At 47.5% G+C, this 20,761-nt stretch overlaps 1 protein-coding gene across 1 annotated transcript in view; it reads right to left on the reverse strand.

Moving 5' to 3' along the window:
• HCN4 (hyperpolarization activated cyclic nucleotide gated potassium channel 4) overlaps positions 1–17,388 on the reverse strand; it is a 166,272-nt gene extending 148,884 nt beyond the window's left edge. The window contains exon 1 of the mRNA XM_019533294.1: positions 17,177–17,388. The gene's annotated coding sequence lies outside the window, so the exon portion shown is untranslated. The remainder of the gene's footprint in view (positions 1–17,176) is intronic.
• Positions 17,389–20,761: the final 3,373 nt, after the last annotated feature.

A 20,761-nucleotide genomic window follows, 5' to 3' on the forward strand; every position in this document is an offset into this window, starting at 1 on the left:
CCGCCCGCGCCGCCGGGGGGGGACGGGCACGCGGGGCCGTGCCTGCTCGCGGGAAGCAGACGCAGTTCACCTTGAGCATCCCGCTGCTGCCTGCGGGCTCGCCCAGCCCATCTCAGCGGCTTGGCGCGGGGTGGGGAGGCTTCCCGTGGGTGTCCCGGCTGCCACCCCCGGCCTGGAGCTCCCTCTTCTTCGGGCTGTAAAGGACGCCTCGGGTGTCTTTGCTCCTGGCAGGTGGGGACGTGCGGGGGCTTCCCTGTGACAGGGGGAAACCCGCTTCCCAGTGAGGTCCCCCTAGGCCCGCGCTGCCCCCCCCAGACAGATTTTTTTTTTTAATGAGACTTGTTCGTGGTCCAAAGCAAACCTGTGAGTCGGTCCAGCACTCTGCCACCAGCAAACATCCTCCTCCGCCCCACCTGGGGCATCAGGTGTTTCCAAAACCTTTGGCGGGCATCCTACGTGCAGGCCCGAACCCAGAGGCTTGGGGTTCAGATGCCCCCGAGTTTCACTTGCCCTCAGTCATATGGCCGCAGGAGTAAGTGAGGGAGACGTCTGCCATTTCCATACAGTAAAGCCAAGATCTTCCCATCTGTGCAGCAAGTGGAAGGTTAACTATACACTACCTCCACCGGTACCACCCGGTGCCAGAAGAGCAGTTATCCCCCGGCATGACTAGGAAAACTGCGTTGGTGTTCACAGTCTTGCAGTGGGAGAGCTTCTGTCCCTTCCCAGCCCCTCGCTGAGTAGACTCTCACCCTTCAAAGGACCCAGCCGGGGAGGGATCCCTCCTAGCTCCTGCCCATTTGCCTTTGAGTTGCACTGATTGTGGCTTCACATGAGATCCTATAAGCACCCAGATTAGCAACCTGGTCCACATCCCACCCCCCTGCCCTCCAGTGCTGTAACCCCGTTGAGCCACTGGAGTTACACTGGGGATGCATTTGGCCCATGCATGAGATGCAGTAAGCTGCTGCCTGTTTGGAATACATTAGACACCTGAGGCCTCTTATTCCTCCCTTTCTTTTGTCTTCATTTTTAAAACAAATCAAGAAGGGTTGGGGGGGAGCAAATGATGGAGCTGTGCAGAGCTGACCAGTGCTGATAACTGGCAGAAATGAGGAAGTCCCCCAATAATTCCCAGGAGTATCTCTGCACATCTCCTTTAACATGCACATAGGCACCTTTTCTTTCTCAGGAGGCTCTTGTCTCTGGCTAGGTATTCTACTCCAGAGATTTATGGCAGCAGGATGTTATTCATTTAAGCTCTGACTTCTAGGAAATGCAGCCATCAGCAGAGTGACTTCATGCGCACACGTTGCACATGCTTCATTATCTTTATTCTCTCTGGATTCCTTTTGTGCAAGCATCTAGCCCATTCCTTCCCCCCATCTGGCCTGACCTAGACTGACCAGGACTCTTCTGCAACTGTGTATTATTCAACTAACCAGAGGGATTTTTTTTTTGTCTTTTGTGGACAAGGTTTTGGGGTATGGCAGTGGGGAAATGTCTCCATTTTGAAGTGTTCCTGCAGATTAAAGAGCGCAATATAGGCAAATGATAGGATTAGAGACTTGGATGGTCTTCTCCCACCCCTGTACCTTTTGGCTGATGCAAGGAATGGTGAGATGGGCAACCTTCTGTGTCTTAGCTGCAAATTGCCTTTCAAACCAAATGGGGTTTCACTAGTGAGATGTATCATATCTGATACTGAGGCAGCTTCTTACATGCAGTCGAGAGGAATCAGTAAGGAAAGGATTTAGAGGTTTTAGCTGCTTGTCTTCCTTTGTGTGTGTTTTGTCGCTCCTTGCAACATGTTTGCATCAATTTTTCCTTCCTGGACTTTCTGGTGTTATCTTCTCAACCCTGCCTTACTGGAACAATGCCAAATGAAAGCGCAAAGGAGAACCGGAGATAACACAACAGGGACTCAAAGCGCAAGGATGCTTCTTACCACTTTCTATGGCTATGAGAAGAAAATGGCTGAGGGCAAAGTTCAATCAGTAGACTGGGCACACTGGTACTGTTCCCAAGTGGGGAAGCCATGCCTGAAGGATGCATACCATTTCAAGCGATGGTCCATCCTTCTCAATACCACTTTGCTCCTAACCTTCTATTCCATATATGCTCTATAAATTACAGGAAAAAAACAAAGTTGGGATATTTTTAGGAATTTTCACAGCATTTGCATGGGGCTATTTTCTTGGTAGTGTTAGAGAGTGATGTTGTAGCCATAATGGTCTAGGAATTATGTGAGCAGTAAGGATGTCTTTGGGGGATATCTTTTATTTGACCAGCTACATACTTGGGGTAGAGTTTAGCAAGCTTGTGAAAGGAAAATATTCTTCTTCAGACCTGAAGGTGCTCTGAGGAAAAATATCTTCCTTTTGAAAGCGTGTCTAATTCTATCCCAGTTATACTGTTGGTTAAATAAAAGATGTCCTCCAAACAAATCCTTACATCTTGACTATTTTCTTAACATCCCTGCCTCTGCCAAGCCTTAGTCCCAGTGCAGCAGTATTTAATTGCACGCACCTGTTTAAGCCCACCCCTTTTTCGCACAATGCTTTAACACGAGCCAAAGTCCCATTGATGTTAGTGGACTCTGTGCACATTTAAGCATAGGAACATAGATAAGACTGGAAGAGAACACCGAGCTTAACGAGTCCAGTCCCCTGCAATTTCCGACAAATGGTCCACATGAATATCCATGCTGACCCCTTAAAACCCATGCCACATGCCACAAAGCACTCCCTATTACCTCCCAACAAACTTGGGATCTTTAGTACAAGAAGCACAAAAGCCTCAGAAACTACAACATGCCACAGGAAGAAAGCAGGAGTGAGCAAGCGCCTGAGGGTTGTGCTGAACCTGGCTAATATCTATAATGGGTTGAATATTCAAAATGTTCAGGCACAAGAGTGTGGAGTTCTTGTGTAAGCCAGGCTCTTGACTGTGGATGCCAAGCACTTTTGAAAATGTAGATCCATGAGTCATATGGAGCAGGCTTAATGGGACCACTAAAAACCTCTAAAGATGTTTTAGAAGTTGCTCAAAAGAGGCTCCAAGTCAGATTATATTTACCTGATGATATCTCTGGACTGGAAATGAGTATAGGAGGGTTAGAATCATACCATTCCAGTAACATAAAGCTGTAATCACACCATTATAACAACTTATTATCTTTATTATGATAATGTCTTGCCTAAGAGTAAATGGACTTCACAGTAACATTTTGATGCACAAGAAAAGCTGATACTGCTGTAGCACTTAACCTTGCTCATCATGTAAGCTGTATGGGGAAATCCACTTGTGGGAGAAAGGAAGAAACTTTTTTTTTTGAAAAATTGATTGGTTGTTTTTTTTTTTCCCCCAATGATGTTTTTCTGAAGCTGCTCAGAGATCTGGAATAAATCCGAGAGAAATGAATTTAAGGGGATAAGTGCAGGTGAGGCAGTCAAAGATGCAGATTAAATTATTTAGGATGTGGTTCTACAAACTGTGTATCACACCCATGTACAGGGTTTGTATGTGTGTATATATGTCTATAGACAAACATTAGGGGCATGCATAGATGAAACGGGGGCCCTAAATTGAAGCAGTGGGTTTTTTAAAATAATGCTTCAATTTAGGGCCCTTAAACCCCATGCCATGCCCACACCTGAAGTTACCTGCCTCTCCAGTGGCAGGGAGGGGAGGGCGAGCTGCCAGCATGTGCAGCAGTCCCTGGGCTATGGGGGTGGGAGGAGCTGGTACTTCCTTCCACAGCAGCAGCTGCCCTCCCCTCCCAGGTGGCACCTGCCCCCAGGCACCTGGCTCAGGGGGCACCGTAGCCATGGAGGGAAGCACCAGGCCCCCACACAGCTCAGGCAGGCGGGCAGGCTCCAGAGGGAAAAAGAAAAATCAGGCTCACTGCTTTTCTTGGGCGGAGCCTGCTTTCCCGGGCTGCTGCCAGCATGGGCTTCCTGCAGAGCCCCTGAGCTGCATGGAGGTCAGTGCTTTGCTCCACATCTGTACTTGCTCCAAGGAGTATTAGTTTGCTGTGGCCCAGGTCATTTAAGGCGCATTACGCAGCTGAATTTGCTACAGTGGCTGGAATTACTGCACAATATGCTGTTGATGCGTGCAAACCCCAACACCATTAAAGTGGTGCAAAAGCATTTAACCCACTTTAAAGTGTTGTGCACACATGCCCCTCATTTGGTCTACACACGGCCAAAGCTAGGGCAGCAGCAGTGCAACTCTCCTCCATACCGACCTCATGGGACATCTTCTTAACGGACCCTTGTTGAAATAGGCTGTTGATGTACATTATAGGTTATCCAAATTGCATGTTTTAGCTTTAAATATGCTAATGACATATATTTAATAAATTATGTAACTTCATATGCTTTATGTATTGAAACAGCATATCTATTTTAAGGACTTGACCAAATTCCCTAGAAGTCTCTGGAGCTGACACAAAGAGCCAGCATACTAGTGAACTTATGAATCTTGTTAATGTGAAACACATTTAGCATGTTAGATACTAGAAGGAGTTACTTTATGGACCAGTGCACATCATCCAGTCTAGGAAGCCCCATACATAGAGGAGTAAGGTACATATAAGAAGGTAAGGGAGGCTGCCCAGTTTGGTATCTTTCAGAATGTTAAATCTTGCCCAGCTGACACCTTCCAAGGACTCATAAGAAATTGTTTTGTCCAGATCCACCAGAGGATCACAGAACAAAAAAGGCTCAACATTTCCAGCTTCTTGGCTAGACTGTAGAAATCAAATCTCCAAACACTTGGGGAACATACTGTGTGTAGCTGAATTTTAGACCCACTACCACTGTGCTCAGTGACTCCAGGAGAAATATAGAGGAGGACATTTAGTAAGGAAGTTACACTTTGCATTTCCTTATACTCCATTCTGTCTATTAAGGTTCTTAATGTTAGTACTCTACTAGTAAAATTCATTTGGGTTATCTGGCCAATCTCCTATTGACCTAATATACTAAGTGACAAAGGGATATCCAGGAAGCAATAAGCTCAAAAGTAGAGAAGTTTGTCATCATCACCTAATTCATAATCCATTACTCATTCAGTTTGGGGTCCTCGGCTGAGATTTCCAGCAAAGGAGTCAATAAGCATCTGGTGTAGACAGGAGGAATCAGAGTGAGACCTCCACATCATTTCTGATTGTTTAAAATGGGCCACTGCTAACCTACAATTGCTTTTGGGAAGCCTATAAAACTTTGAGAGACATGGCAAGTCCATCTCAGGCTTTTGGTGACAAACCACTCACTCTCCTCATTTGTGGCTTACTTTGTTCCTAGAGGCTAATAAAGAAATAGTCATCCTACATATCTAGAAGTAACCAGTAAGAACACCCCATTTAAACAGGTGGATGATGTCACACTCATGCTTAATGAAATTCAGCTAATTGCTTGACACTCCCATGGCACACCTCCTAGAGACAGCTTCCAGAGTGGGGCAGCTGAGGGGGAATAAGTTGGAGGTGAGGCCACCTTTAGATCAGAGGAGAGTCCTGGAGCAGAGGAGAAAGATTATTCTATAGTAGTATTTGGAAGTCACAGTAAGAGTTCAAGAGAAACCATGGGGGCAAATGTGTGACTCCTGAGGGCAAGAGGAAGGTTTCCTGCAGAACTTAAAAGTGAGGGTGAGAGAAGGAAGAAAATCTTTCTGGTGCCCAAGAATGTAGGCAAGAGAGGCAGTATTCAGAGTCTATCAATAAGAGTTTGGGGCTATGGGATTGATCTGTAGCAATAATGGTATATGGAGCTTGGCAAGAGAGGGTGGCAGAAAAACTGAGTCTTGGGGGGTGGAAAATGAATTTGGGAGTGGTGTGAAGAGAGAAAAATTACAGGGCCAAATTCTGCTCTCACTTATATCACTACAATCCCATTACTTTCACTTGTGCAATCAATAATAGATTATATAAATCTACCTGTAACACCCCACAACACATTGGGTTGCATACTGTGTTTCTTTGTGTGCGTGTTGTGACATGGGCAAGATGGCCTCTGTTGTTCCGGCCATGTGCTCAGTACATGGCAAGCTGCAGCCTGTATCTGGGGGAAATATGTAAAACCCTCTGGGTTCCTTGGCCAGACGAAGCAGAGGTTGCTTCAGGCAGACTGGTTGGGAGAAAGACTGAAATTTGTCCCTCTTGGACTGGACATGGCTTGGGTGAAGTTGTGCCAGGTGTATAAGAACAACTCACAAAGGTTCTGGGGTCTTATTTATCTGCCTGCTGAGATACTGGGAGCCAGAAAACCTGCTCCCCATGGGCAGGTCTCCCCCCACTCTTTGCTGGAGAGGCAAGCAAACACTGTTTGAAGGGAAAGCCTCAGGTAGAGGGAGGGAAATTCTGTTTTGGAGTTTGAGATGTCTCGACGCCCATCTTGCCCGGTATCATGTGACCCCAGCAGTTTTTCCTGCCCAAGTGCAGGAAGGCTGGACCCGATGATCTGTATGGTCCTTTCCAGCCCCTAAGAACTATGAAACTATTTCCTCCCTCTTTCTTTTCTTTTTTTCTTAAGTGGGTTAACACAAGGGCTGTGCGAAGCTTCAGGTGGTGATTTGATTCAGAGGAGATTCGGTCCGATTCGGTGGCCAAACCTCCGAATCCAAATTGAATCAGGGGACCAATTAAAAGGTCCAAATCGATTCAAAGCTCTCCGAATCTTTGGAAAAGATTCGGAGAGCTTTGATGATTCAGGCAGTCCCTGGTGGCTGCAGCAGGGAGCTGGACCCAGACTCAGAGCTAGTAAGTAGGGGGCTGGGGAGGGGACCACGGGGGACCCCTGCCAGGCCCCAACCCTTGTCCACTCCCCCAGATCCCCCAATGGCTGCCGCACTTGCCCCAGCTCCTGGTGCTTTAAACCACCCCCTCCCTGACTCACCGGGTGCTGCTGGGCAGGGGGGGCATCCTTGCTGCCTCCCACTGCCCCCTAGTGCAAAGGGGGCTCTGCATGAGCCCCCTCAACCCCCCAGTCCCCTCGCATGGCTGCTCTGCCTACCTCAGCTCTGGCCTTTTAAGAAAAAAAAAGAGAAAAACCCCAGGATTCACTGCTCCTGCAGCGGCCGTGGGGCTTCATGGGGCTTGTGGAAGAGCCCCCCATGTGGCGTCCGGACAGTGGGGGGCAGTGGGGATCACCCCTCCCGGGCAGGAGCGGTAAGTCCGGGGTTTTTTTGTTTTTGTTTTTCTTAAAGGGCCAGAGCTGGGGCAGGCAGGGCAGCAGGGAGGGGGGTTGGGGGACTCATGCGAGCCCTCCATGCAGTGGGGGGCAGTGGAGGGCAGCAGGGATCGTCCCTGCCCGGCAGCACCTGCTAAGCTGGGGCTTTTTTTTGAAGCACCTGGAGCTGGGCTGGGCGGGGCAGCCATGTGGGGGAGGGGCTGGAGGAGCGGGCGGGGGTCGGGAGGCTTGTGCAGAGCCCCCACGCAGCGTGGGGCAGTGGGGATCGCCCCCCACCTGGCAGCACCAGGTGAATTGGTGATTTTTTCCCAAGTGCCAGGAGCTGGGGCAGGCAGGGCAGCCATTGCTGGGCTGGGAGAGCAGGTGGGGGATGGGTCTGGCTGATTCAGAGATTTGGCAGCAGCCAAATCTCCAAATCAGATTTGGCCAAATCAAATCAGGACAGTGATTTGAATCACCAAATCGGCTGAATCCAAATCCGAAGCAAACAGCCACTTTGCACAGGCCTAGGTAACACCATGGGAGTATTGATTACTGAAGCAAACTGCCCAGAAATGGGCCCTGGCAGTTGCTTGCTCCCTCTGTTTTGCAATTGTATTGTCTCAGCATGGGGCATAGCTGAGATCTGTCATCCAGGCTGCAGCCATGGGCCTGGGCTTTTTCCCCCCTGATGTTTCTGCAGTTACGGAGTTTCAGTCTAGCTGCATGGCTGTATGTTCAGACCTCAATGCAGTATAGGTCCGGCCAGCTTTTGCTGCCCAGTGAGGTAGGCCTGACTTCCTTCAAAGTTTTCTTTTTGCAGTTTCTGCCCAGCAGAGGTGGGATTGGAAGCAGGAGTTGAAGGGTACCTGGAGCTACATTTAACCCCTCAAGTCCACCACATGGAAGTAGGGATTGTCTTACAGCATTGCAGGAAGCAGTGAGGGGCTTCTTGCAACACAGAAGGATCCATGCTGTCTAGCAGCTTCCCATGACCCAGCGAACCCAAGGGAGCAGCTCAAAGGACTCTCCAGTGAAGCCCCCCTCTCCAGCCCATTGCTGAAGGGCAGGTATAAGGGTGCAAGCCCCTGGAACTGCCTTTTGGGTGAGCCCCAAGTCCCAGACTGCCTGGGCACAGGTGAAGCCTCCCCAAGAGGGTGCAATCTATGAACTATGCCTTGCAGTTGGCAGCGTTGTAAATTGTATTCAGTGTTTTCTTTGTCTTTGTTTCTGTAATAAATGTATCCTGTGTGTTTATGCTGCTTGCGAGGAGGGGGTTTTGTTTATGTGAGACATCTTGGTGTTTCCCAGGTTATCTGGATGGGGGCTCGAGCCAAGGTAAAGTATATAGATGCCAAAATTGAACTTGGCCCTTGTTGCTGTTGACCGGTGCCCGGCGGAAGGGTTACATACCTAATGTACACAACTCTATAGGTGTTATGGGCATAGCCTTATTGTTATTATAGCTTAGCCGCTAGAAGGTCACGAGAAGATCTCCATCAAGAAAGCAGTTACATCTGTATCTCTGGAAATAGGGCACAGAACATGCAGGAAATAACCTCTGAGATTTTCAGGGTGCTTGGGTTTCTGTAAACACTGGTAATTCTCACTGGAGTGAGTAGCTAAAATTCACAGCTTGAAACATAATGACTAGCAACAGCATACATCCCATCATTAATGTTTAGCTACTGGATTGGGTGCCTGAGGGACTAGTAACAAGATATGAAGCTATGACCCAAGATGAATGAATCAGCCAAGAATCTCCTTTCCTTTGTGTACAGTAGTTCTGCTTTTGTATTCCTCCTGCTTACCTTCCATATACATAGAGAAGGGATTTGTTTAATAAGTAACAAAGCTTTAACAAGTGGCTAAGGCTGAGATTTAGTTGACTGCAGGATTTGGCCACAACTGCTATTCATTTTAGTGGGAGTTGTGTGTGTTTAAATCCCCAGGGTAGCTTTGAAACTTCTGACCTAAATTTTAGTGACTAGTTTCCTAGTTGTTGTAGTGAAACACTCACATAAACTTGCATCTAGAACTTAAATTTAATCAAACTTGCATTCCACTAGGTAAATCATCAAATTTGTATTTCAAAATATGATCTGAAGACCTACCAACCCTATACCTTTCATTGGAACCAGGCATGAGGGGTGAGACATGAACCTGTCCTCTATCAGTATATCTTCCCTTTATATGAGCTGCATCGATTTTTATTTATCGGTAAGGGCCCCAGTCAATGGGACTTGTGTTGCTGGATCCATTGCAAGCAGAAGCAGGCCTCAGATTTGAAATGCCTAAGACCTTGGCTATCAGAGGTTTAAATTCTTGCAGAGTTGACTTAACCCTTCATCATTCTCAATGAATGAATTCAGCCATTCAGGCAGGTACCTCTGTCTACTTCTCCATACAGGGGTAATTGCAAAGATACAATCCTCTAAGTAAGACTTTTAATGTATTTATTATCACAAGCCCTCCAGGAGTTAGGGCAGTGCTGCTAATCCCTTTGAATGGATGGGGAACTAAGACACTAAAGGCTAGGTTTAATAAAGGACATATGTGTTCACAAGCTGTGAATTACATTCGATGAGCACTGAGGTTCCTTCCAACTGTATGACTTAGTTTAGGTGCTACAAAATCTAAAGTTTGGGTGTCTGGTACCTCAAGTGATGTCCAAAGCTCAGAGTTAAGCATATAGGTTCCTTATATAATTCACGGAGAGTAAGGGTGCATCCCCATGAGCAGGGATATATGCCACTGCTGCTTGTCCCCAGAAAATGCCTATGCATCTGTTCTCTGACACGTGGCTCATTGCCCTGAGTGGGGTAGGAAAGGCTGGGGCCAGCACCTGGGCTGGGGCCAGCAGCCTTACCTGGGGTCCTGAAGGCCTCCAAGGGCTGCAACCACGGCAATCCGGCAGCATAGAGCCTCGCCAGCAGCTGGAGTGTGGCTCCAGCCAGCCAGCTCTGGTTTCTGGCAGTGCACACTGCTGCCATGTGTGCCACCCCACTTCTTTAAGACTCAGGTTTTTTTGACGCTGGGATCTCCCTGTGTCAACCCACACATCCCCACTCCCCCCACAGGGAACGTCTGTATTTGTGCTCATCTGGGCGCGCCCTATATGCCTCCGTATGAAATCCAGAACAACAAGCACACCACATGAGGAGCTTGCTAGAGCTAACCAATAGAAAAAGCTGAGCAGAGGCACCTGTCCAAAATATCATCCCTCTCCAGTGAGTCAGGATTTCAGGTAGGTGACTCTGTCTATTTGAGATCCAGTGTCCAGAACCCTCTCCTGAAGGTAGGTGCCTACAACTCTTCTTTCAGAGAACTGAGCAGAGGTCACCATTTTCTGTTAAGGAGTGGTGACCAGAGAAGGAGGTGGTATTGGTGATTTGTTTAGTAGCCTACAGGTTGGAGTACTCACTCAGGATATAGGAGACCAGGTCCTCTTCTGCCTGATGGAGTTTGAACCTACCTTTCCTGCCTCCCAAAAAAGCGCCATGAGAGGCTAGGCTGAGCGCGACACTTTTTAACCAATTACTGTTTGATGTACAATTGCCTAGCAGAGACCAGCGTCCAGGATTCCCAGCCCTCAGCTGAGTGCCACAACTATCAGGCTATCTAGTCAGGCTCCATCTTGTGCTGTGTCCATAGTGACACAGTTTACAAAGGAGGTGTGGAGAGTACCAGTGGGGGACTGGCCAGAACAGAGGAAGGAGCTGAGGTGCAGGGAGCTGGATGTGGGCCAGCCAGATGTACAGATTGGGGGATGGGAAGAACTGATCCAGAGGCAGAACTGAAGCAAATGCTGGAACAAGTGGATCTGATGTAGAAGCAGAACAGACACGGGGCTAGAAGAACCAGATTGATTTGGAGGTTTGAAGGAAGGAATAATTGCTGGGAAGGAGAGGGGAAATGTGGTATAAGAGCTCCTACAGTACTGCAGAGCCCAAATCACCTGGCTCAATATATCTGGAAGAGCAGACATAACTGATTCTCTCACAGGGCCAGGGGAAGTTCATAAAGCATAAGCAGATCAAAAAAAAGTAATAGATTTTTTTTTTAATCTCATGATTTATGGGGACAATCTTTTGATTTGTCTTGTCTGAATCATGAAACTAGAAGGGCTGCAATGCCGGTTAGGCCTAGCAGGTCTGAACAATTGTAAAGTACTGGAAACAGGTGTCTCCTTCTAGGCACTAGCCCTATCCCCTTTGCTACCCCTGCCAGCAGTGAGCCAATGGTAGCTATGAGTCACCATTTTTCAAGGAAAGAAACCTTCCAACACCCCATTATCTACAGTAAGAAGAGAGCATTCTGTGCCACCATCATGTCGGTTGCTCAGCAGCAAGTACTGTGACTGTAAGCAATGCTGAGCTTCAGTGAGCCAGGAGATAAGTAAAAGAAAGAGAAGAGGGTTCAGTTGATAAGGCTACAAAGGACTCCTGGGGATTAAAAATAATGGCCTACTCTGGCAGGGCTTTGCTCTTAGCAGGCCCGCCCTTCAGTGATGCTGTAAGTAACCCATTCACCACAACAAAGCCATCTTATTCATCCTTTTAACCTAGAGATTTTTCACAGTACGTCTGGTTTGTGAACCTGTATTTGAAAGCCCGTACCTAAATTCTGGATTCAAACACCCCAAACTTTGGGAATTGTGTGGCCCTGCGTCTCAAACAATTTCATAGTTTCTAGGGTCAGAAGGGACCTGAGTAGATCATCGAGTCCGACCCCCTGCCATGGCAGGAAAGAGTACTGGGGTCAAACGACCCCAGCAAGATGTACATCTAGCCTCCTCTTAAACACCCCCAAAGAACTAACAGTCTAAACGGAGGAGACAGACAAAGAGAAAGACCAGGGGTATCACAGTCATCCATTACCATAGGTTGAATGAGGGTCGCTGGGCTACTTCTGTGAGCCAGACCAGGACTAACCCCCTGGGCAGTGCCTGCAGGTGCTGGGTCCAGCATGTGCACAGCATGTGCTAGCCCTAAAGCTGCTGTGCCCATGGCATTTGGAACCAGCACAGGGTGCATGCTGCGCATAGCATGCAGGTTGACCCGGCACTGGCTTGGGGTCCAGTCTAGCGGGGTACTACATGCCGCACAAGCCCTGTACTAGCACCCTGTGCTGTGTTCAGGGTGCACAGCATCAGGTCCAGCCCACACACTGAATACAGCACACAGGGCCAGGACTGGGGCATGGGGTTGGTCCTGTGACCCACAGGACAGATCATATGACTCCATGGGCTGGACCCCTGGGCTGTATGTTTGACACTCCTGGGACAGACCAAATAGAGTGGTTGGTTATAAGCAAATATATAAGTAAATAAATAAGCAAAGCATGGTTGACTGCTCTTTGTTACATTTTAGGTGGGGTTTCATTGGCATGGGAAGAGCTAAAGAGAAATAACTGGGGGACACTGAAGGATGGGGGACAACAGAAGGAAATGGAAGAGCAAGGAGGGCATCTCTGAGCATAGAATCATAGAAAATGAGGGTTGGAAAGGACCTCAGGAGGTCACATCAAGTCCAACCCCCTGCTCAAAGTATGATAATCCCCAACCAGATCATCCCAGCCAAGGGTTTTGTCTAGCCGGGTCTCAAAAACCTCCAGGGACAGAGATTCCACAATGTCTCCGGGGAACCTGTTCCCGTGTTTTATGTGCATGTACATGTGTATATTAAATTTGAACTGCCCTGAAGGAACTTAAGCATTTCAATTCTACACCTCTTTTTCCAGCCATTCTCTTTTCATCTGCTAGGCTGACATTTTATTTACTTATTCATTCCATTTATATGCCACCCTTCCTTACAAAGGCTTACAATAAGATAAAAGATAGCTTATAAAACAGGAGAACTACAAAAGAACAAAATCACTAACAAGGGAACTAGAATATCAACATAAAACAGAGACCACCCCTAAACAATACCACAGCCTAGCTTTGTTCTCTAAATGCCTGCCCAAATAGGAGCCTCTTTCAAAAGATGTCCAGGCTCATGCTTTGGCAGGCCTCAAGAGCAAGGGAGCTCCAGAGCTGAGCAGCAAGAGATGAGAATTACCTCCCAAGTGTTTTTGCCAACTGGACTTGGCACACTCATGGTACCTGCGAGAGGTTGCTCTCAGCTGACCTTAGGCATTGTGATGTGGCATAAGGAAGAAGGTGGTCCTTTAGGGATATAGGACCCAAACCATTCAGAGCCTCACAGGTCACAACCAGCACCTCAGATTGTACCTGGAAAGCTCCTGGAAGCCATTGTAGACTCTGAAGCAGTGGAGGTACATGCTCCTGGTGACCCACCCCTGTCAGAAGGTCGGCTGCCACCAACTGCAACTTCCAGGTGGTCTTCAAGAGTAGCCCTATGCACATTGCAGTAGTCTGACCTTCAGATGATGTAAGTATGCATGATGGTAGCAAGATCTAAATCTGAAAGAAAGGGCTGCATTGTTGCAAACTTCTCACCAGATGGAGTTGGTGAAAAGCGCTCCTAGCCACCACTGCCCCATGAAGATGCAGGTATAGCAGAGGATCCAGGAGTGTTCCAAGGCTGCAAACCTGAGTGATGAGGGGATGATGAACCTCATCAATCATAGGTGCCCCTTATCCTTCCCAGGTCAAGATCTCTGCCCACTGTCTTGTCTGGATTCCATATGAACTAGTTCACCTGCATCCAATCCCCACTGGCAGCCAGGTACTGGGAACAGACTGAGACTGTGGGTGGGAGCAGAGTCAGTTGAAAAAGAGAGGTGGAGGTGTATGTCATCAGCGTTCTATAGCATCCCACTCCAAATCCCTGCACAAGCTCATCCAGCAGCCTTATACACACACTGAACAGGAGGAGAGACAAGATGGAGCCCTGGGGGACCCCATAGGAAATGTCCCAAGGAGACAATGAGCACATGATTTATCACCACCCTCTGGGATCTCCTTGCTAGGAAAGAGCAGATACAATTTAGAGTGATCCTGTGGATATTTTCCAGGCTGTATCTCCTCACAAGGGAGAACTGTCTTGTTTAAAAGTTTCAGCAAAAATAGAGCATTGAGAAAGGTGAAGGGCGGAATACATCCTCCCCTTTAAAAAAAAATGATGCTTTTGATACTACAGCAGTGCTCAGAGAGCTACATAGTAACAGGAGATTTGGTCTTTCTGCCTCCTTCTCCAGGACTGAATGACAGACTATTTGGAAAGGGGTGAGGAACACAGCATTGCACCTGACAGAGATAAAGACAGGTCTTACATGCAGAAAATCCAAATCCAAATCCAAAACCTTATTCATGATACTACTGTGTGACCTGGGACCTCTTATTTCAGTGCCTTGCTTCCCTAAACACCCTTTGCTTTGTCTATTTAGTCTGCAAGGTCTTTGGGATAAGGATTATCTCTTACTATATGCAGCAGCTTGCCCAATGGGGCCCTGATCTCAACTGGGGCAAAACATGCAGACACACACAACCTGTAACTCATTGGCTCTCTGGCAGGCAGGCAAAGGGACAGAGTCTGTTGTACAAAGGTACTACGTAGTATCATTGCAGGGTTTGACCTGGGTCAGATGACCTCAGAGTCCCACAGTTCTGTTCTATGTGGGAAGAGCAGGACTAATGCTCTTTGCGCTATATCATGTTCTGCTAATTCTAGCAGCTGCTCCCAAGAATTTCTTATTTATTAATTTCCATAGATTATGTTCCCATTTATTTCTGACACACAGCTGACCTCTGCACGGGAGTTTCAACAGAGATCAGCAAAAGCCTGAGGCCAGTGCTTTAGTACCAGTCCATCACAGTACAGTTTTGTCTTGAATGACAGCATTATGTTACTGGCTGTGTGTTCCTTCCCTTTCAGCTGTTCTATTGTGGCTAGATCTTATTCCAGTGAAGCCATTGGAAAAACTCATATTGCACCTGTGACTCTCTGCTTCCCTATATCCTGCCTAGTTAGGTGTAAAGGGGGTGTAATATGCAGCAAGTCCAACCTCTGCTTTCAGGACTCCTTCTGTATCTTATTTAATGGCTACATCATAGGATATATAGAAAGAGTCCTAGGAACAGGGACTGGAAGCCAGGCTTCCCCACTTCCCACTGAGTGCCCTATGCACTAGGCTCCAGAGTTCATTTCTCTGTAGTTCAGTAAATATTGCACCCCTTTCTGCAGAATAGTTAAGCTTTAGTATGAGGAGTGGAGAGTGCCCAGCCTAGCCCATTGCTTAAAGGGTAGTGTATAGTCCTGGGATTTGGGAGATATGGGTTTAGATTCACTCAGGGAGTGGAGGAACTTGCACCTGGGTTTCCTATTTCCAGGATGAGTGCTCTAACTAGTACAATATCACATAAAAGGGCAGCAGAATCTCATCTTCCAGATGTGGAAGATGAGCCCTGCTCAGTTTTTAGAGGACAGGTTTTTAGGTGTCTAACTACCAGAGAAAGCCTTACATGGATGGACGAGCCTCCCTAGCTCTTTATGAGGTATCTTGAAATGGGATTTAATACCAACCCTATCTCCTCCATGCTTCCCTATGGGCTAGTTCTGGGCAGCTGCACACTGAGCATTCTCACTTTAGGCAGCTCCTTGCTTTGCACATTGGCTCTTTTTAGATCTTATTGAAGCATGTAACTCCACATACACTGCATAGGGAGCTCAGACACCTAATACAGAGTTCTAGATTTCACTCCATGGATCAGGCATCTAAATTACATACAATAGCACCTAGTTTTGAGGTACATAAGCCCTTTATTAAATCCAGCCTCTAGTGACATGACCAAGGGCACACAGGAAGTCTGCAGCAAGGTACAAACACTCCTTTCATAATTGTTTATGCAGCAGCTTGCATTATATTGTTTCCTGATTGCAACCTTTGAGCACTACTACTTGATAACTAATAGCCTTGGGAAAAAGACATAAAACCAGAGGAACAAAACCATGGAATCATCTTCGCTGTGACATGTGGCTACGTGAATTGGGGACGTCAACTCAAAGAGCATGCTGAAGCAGAGGACATCTCAGTTTCATATTTTACCAGTGAGAGGCTCCTTAGTTTAAACATGAAAACAAAACACCTGTTTCACCCTCTAAGCAGCTCCATGTCATCATGGATGGATGACAGCTTGCTGTTCAAAATGCTGCTAGAGGAGAAATTATATATGTTATTAGTCACTTCTGTGTCTGTTAATGCCACTTTTGTTTCTCACTGTTCTGCAAAACCCTTTTCACAAATCTCTGTTTCAGTGGAGCAGTAGACTTCCACTTCCTTGGATTTGCAGGTTTCAGTTAACAAGATAAGGTGATAGGATTTATTTAGAAATGTGTGGGTATAAAAATACACATTTTTTCCTTGTTTGTGGGGTTTTTATGACTGCTTTTTAAAATCTCAGCTTCTCAGGAGGGCAAAAAGGTTCAGATCAGGTGTTTGTCAACCTTTGAGGCTGGCCATGGCACCTCTTAAAGGCCTCCTATAGTGTTACCCTGCTGTCTTACCTGCCATGCCTTCAATGGTGAAATGACTACACACTTGGGAAGACTGTCCTCAGAGACTCGTGTGATGTCTGGGTGCTTCACCTTGCCCTGCTCATCATTGGGAGTGGAGCTCCTCTTCTCACCCTCAGTCCTAGCCAAATTGGTTCCTTTAACTCTGGGTCCCTCTGACTTAGTCCTCTTTCAACTCTCCCTCACTAACTCTTATCCAGTGATCTGGCCTTGGGCCCTAGGACCTCTAACTAGAACACCTGGTGCTTCAGCAGCACTGTCCATAGCTTTACAGAGCTACTAGCCTCTGCAAACTGAACCTGTCACCCATCTCAGCCTCGGCCCTTCTGCCCAGGCTTCAGCCCCTTTGGCCTTAGTCACTGGTTGTAGCTTTCAGCTTTAGCCCATTTTGTACCCCTGCCCCATGCAGGGCTCAAGATACTGAGTGCCCCAGGCATCCCATGGTGGAGTCTCCAAACCACCCCTTGTAGCCACTCCCAAGCCACCATTTTTTAAATTTATGTTTTACCAGCTGATACTTACTCAGACAAAATCCTGAATCCCTTCTGGGTTTCTCCAGGTCCTGGCAAACTCCTACCCTCTATCTGCTGGCTGCCTGGAGTATCTCTGGGTTCTTATATTGCTTGGGTTCCTCTCTCTCACAGGGTACCTCCCAGGAGCCTTCCTCTGGCAAAACTCAAGACCAGACTGAGTTCTCTAGCTCAGGAGCTTGGCTTCTAGTGCTCTGGGCTCTATTCTTTCCAGACTTCTACCTGATCCAAGAGTTTCTGCTTGGCCCATTATTCAGCCTATTCAGATCTGCTGCAGTCCTCCCAGATGGCCTTCACCTGTAGCTTATTGTTGGGCATCTTGCCCTTGATAGCTTCCTGTAGGTCTTTCCTTGGGCTGCTTGCGTCTTTTCAGCCAGTCCTTACTCAGCTGTCTGTTCCAACTTGCAGGTCTTGCCTGCTGAACTTTTCCTCTTAAAATCACAGGGTCCCTTGACCCCTGCTACACCCATACACAATTTTCAACACCAGACAGGGTTTAAGTTTTTCTAGGTGGGTGGAAGGTAGCATAGGTTTACTCTAGAAAGTCAAGTTCTCAGGTCTTGCTGAGCTGTGCTGGCTGCAAAACCAAAAAGTTTAAGGAGCGAAGGTGGCTTGGTTTATGTTCTTCATTCTGGCAATAGTCTGGGCTAGGTTGGATCCTCACTGCAGGACAGAGCAGCCTGAGGGAATCTCTGTCCACAAGAGGCAGATCTAAATTCACCCTGGGACTGGGACTGGGCCTGAGAGAGGGTGGTGTGGGAGCTGCTCGAGTGACTCTGTACCTCCTCAAGATTCCCCAACGAAGAGCAATCCTCAAGTGATGCCTAGATTGGCTTTAAGAGCTGCTTTGTGCTCTACCAATGATACATAGTAGACAGGACAGGGCCCCAGATCTGGCTGAATATGTCATGAAGAGGAAGGGGAAATATGGTATATGGCAGTGGTGTTCAAGCTTTTCGCCCTTGGGCCAGGGTAGTGACATGGGACTGGCCTGCCAGCTGGATTGGGCCCCACATGCCAGGATTGGGTCTGGCACTGCCCCTGCCCAGCCCTGTATGCTGGGATTGGGCCTTGGAGTCTGGCCCACCCCTGCCCCACCTGGCCCACACCAGGACTAGTACAGGGTTTGTGGCTCCTCACAGGTCTGGATATTTGGCAGCAGTATATCAGTGCCACCACCCCTCTGCTGCCAAATTTCTGGACCCATAGGGAGGCCTACAGGCTGGATGACACATTGCTAGGGGCTGGATCTGGCCTGTGGCCTGGGGGTTGAATATCCCTGGTTTAGAGTGAAGGACTCCAAGAGCTTGACCTACTTTAGCTTAACACAGAGATGATCTGATCACAGTCTGCAAATACCTATTTGGGAAACACAACAGGCAAAGCCTTCTCTCTCACAGTCAAAGTGACTGGAAGCCAAAACTGGGTAAATTCAGACTAGAAAATAGGCACACATTGTTAAAAGTGTGGATCACTAACCACTGGAACAACTTGCCATGGGTTTTGGAGGACTCTCCATCACTGGCAATATTACAATCAGGACTGCATGCTTTTCTAAAAGATTTTGCTTGCATGTAACCATAGCTATCAGACTTAAAGGCAGGTCAGAGCAGCACTTTAGAGACTAATTGGTGCAGAGAGGCATAAGTTTTCGTGATCACTTATGAAAGCTCATGCCTCTCTGAACCAGTTTGCCTCTAACATGCCACCCTGCCCTGCCTCATGCCTGACTTCAGATTAACACGGCTAACCATCTCTGCCTATTGGGCTTGAAGCAGGAATTATTTGGGGAAGTCCAGGGGGGGACTCAGGTAGGGAGGCAGGTAGGGAGTCAGATTCAGTGCTCACAGCATCCCCTTCTTCCTTATAATCCAAGAATATATCTGAGTGAATGACTAATACCACAAGCTGGAGCTAGGCGTGACACAGGAGGTGTTGCACCTTTTGCTCCATCAGAAGCTGTGCCAGGGGTGGATCCTGGGGGGTGCAGGTGGATTCCCGCCCCACCTAAAGTTTAAAACTAACTGCCTGGCAGGGGCATCAGCATTTCTATTCGGGCAGCAATAATGGAGTCAATTGGATCATGGCTCATTATAATCTACCTGATGCCTTCTAAACTCTTTATACCACCGGTGTTAACAACCCTCTCTCCTTTCTAAATGGTTTTGATGTTCCACTAACCAAACTACCCTTCTTTCCACTGTCTGTTAGCTGCTCCTAATAATGTAGCTCCTATTTCACAGCCCTGCAGACTCAGTTGTGGAAATATTAATTCAGGTGAACATCAACTCAGGTGTGGAAATAACTTTCAGGGAAGCATTGCATTGTCGAGATGTTCAGGAAGGTTAGATTTTGCTTCATGACTGGGAAAGAGACATACATTTACTTCTAATGACAGTAAGACCAAAGAAACAACATCTTACTTTTGCCTAGTTTGTTGAGGGTTTTTTATACATAACGTGTTATAGCAAATGAATGTACATTCCAATGAAACTATATTTGTTCTTGCTTCAATCTTAAATGAAATACTATAACCCTAGCCTCCTAGCCTATTACCTAGGGCTATGCAAAGCTTTGGATCATGATTCAGATTCAGAGATGATTTGGACGATTTAGAGACAGAATCAACGAATACGAATCAAATCGCGGGAAGCTTTAGGCTTCTTGAATCAATTCAGAGCTTCTGAATGAATTCGGAAAAGATTCGGAGATTTGGCCATAGGGTATAATGGGGAATCAACAAAATATCTATAACTTTGTTGTCTTCTGGATGATTCAGATAAAACTTGCAGAAATGGTAACCTCTGCTAAGAGTATGATATTTTCCAAGTAGCAAGGTGATAGGTGCAGGGGTTTCTGGGAAACTGCATCCCAATATTCTGAAAGCAAAGCTCATGTCACGTGTGCATGTTAAGCCACAGTGGGGTGAAAACTGCAGAGACGGTAGCTCTTGCTGAGGTCATAAAGTCTGCCAAGTTTCAAGGAGATAGAAAAAGGGGTTTGGGGGAAACTGCACCCCAAATTATTGAAAGCAAAACTCATGTCACGTGTGTTAAGGCGCAGTGGGGTGAAAACTGTAGGGATGGTAGCCCCTGATGAGGCCACAAAGCCTGCCATGTTTCAAGGAGATAGGTGTAGGGGTTTGGGGAAACTGTACCTCAAGCTACAGACAAGTAGAATTCGTGACATGGGCAACACTGTGTGTGTTAAGGTGCAATAGGGTGAAAGCTGCAGGGATGGCGGCCCCTGCTGTGGCCACAACGCCTGCCAGCTGTTGAGGAGATCGGTGCAGGGGTTCTGGGTCTGGGGCCCTGCACCTCTACCTGCTGACAGGCAAAACTCGTGACATGGGTGCTTGTGCAACTAACTGTGTCTGGCTTGGAGGGGCGGGGGGTTGAAGCTACTGCAGGCCTGGCTGCTAAGCTACTGGGCTACCAATCAATCATGATTCACTCGGACCAGCTCAATACACAGTGGCCAGCTAATGTAATGAGTTAACGAGCAAGAATTAACACCTACAAAAGCACAGACTAAGGAGAGTGTCCCAGGGACGCAGAATCAGGCAAGGGGGAAGCCT

Source organism: Crocodylus porosus, unplaced genomic scaffold (genome assembly GCF_001723895.1).
Source record: "Crocodylus porosus isolate Cpor-Errol unplaced genomic scaffold, CroPor_comp1, whole genome shotgun sequence".
Taxonomy (NCBI): Eukaryota; Metazoa; Chordata; order Crocodylia; family Crocodylidae; genus Crocodylus; species Crocodylus porosus.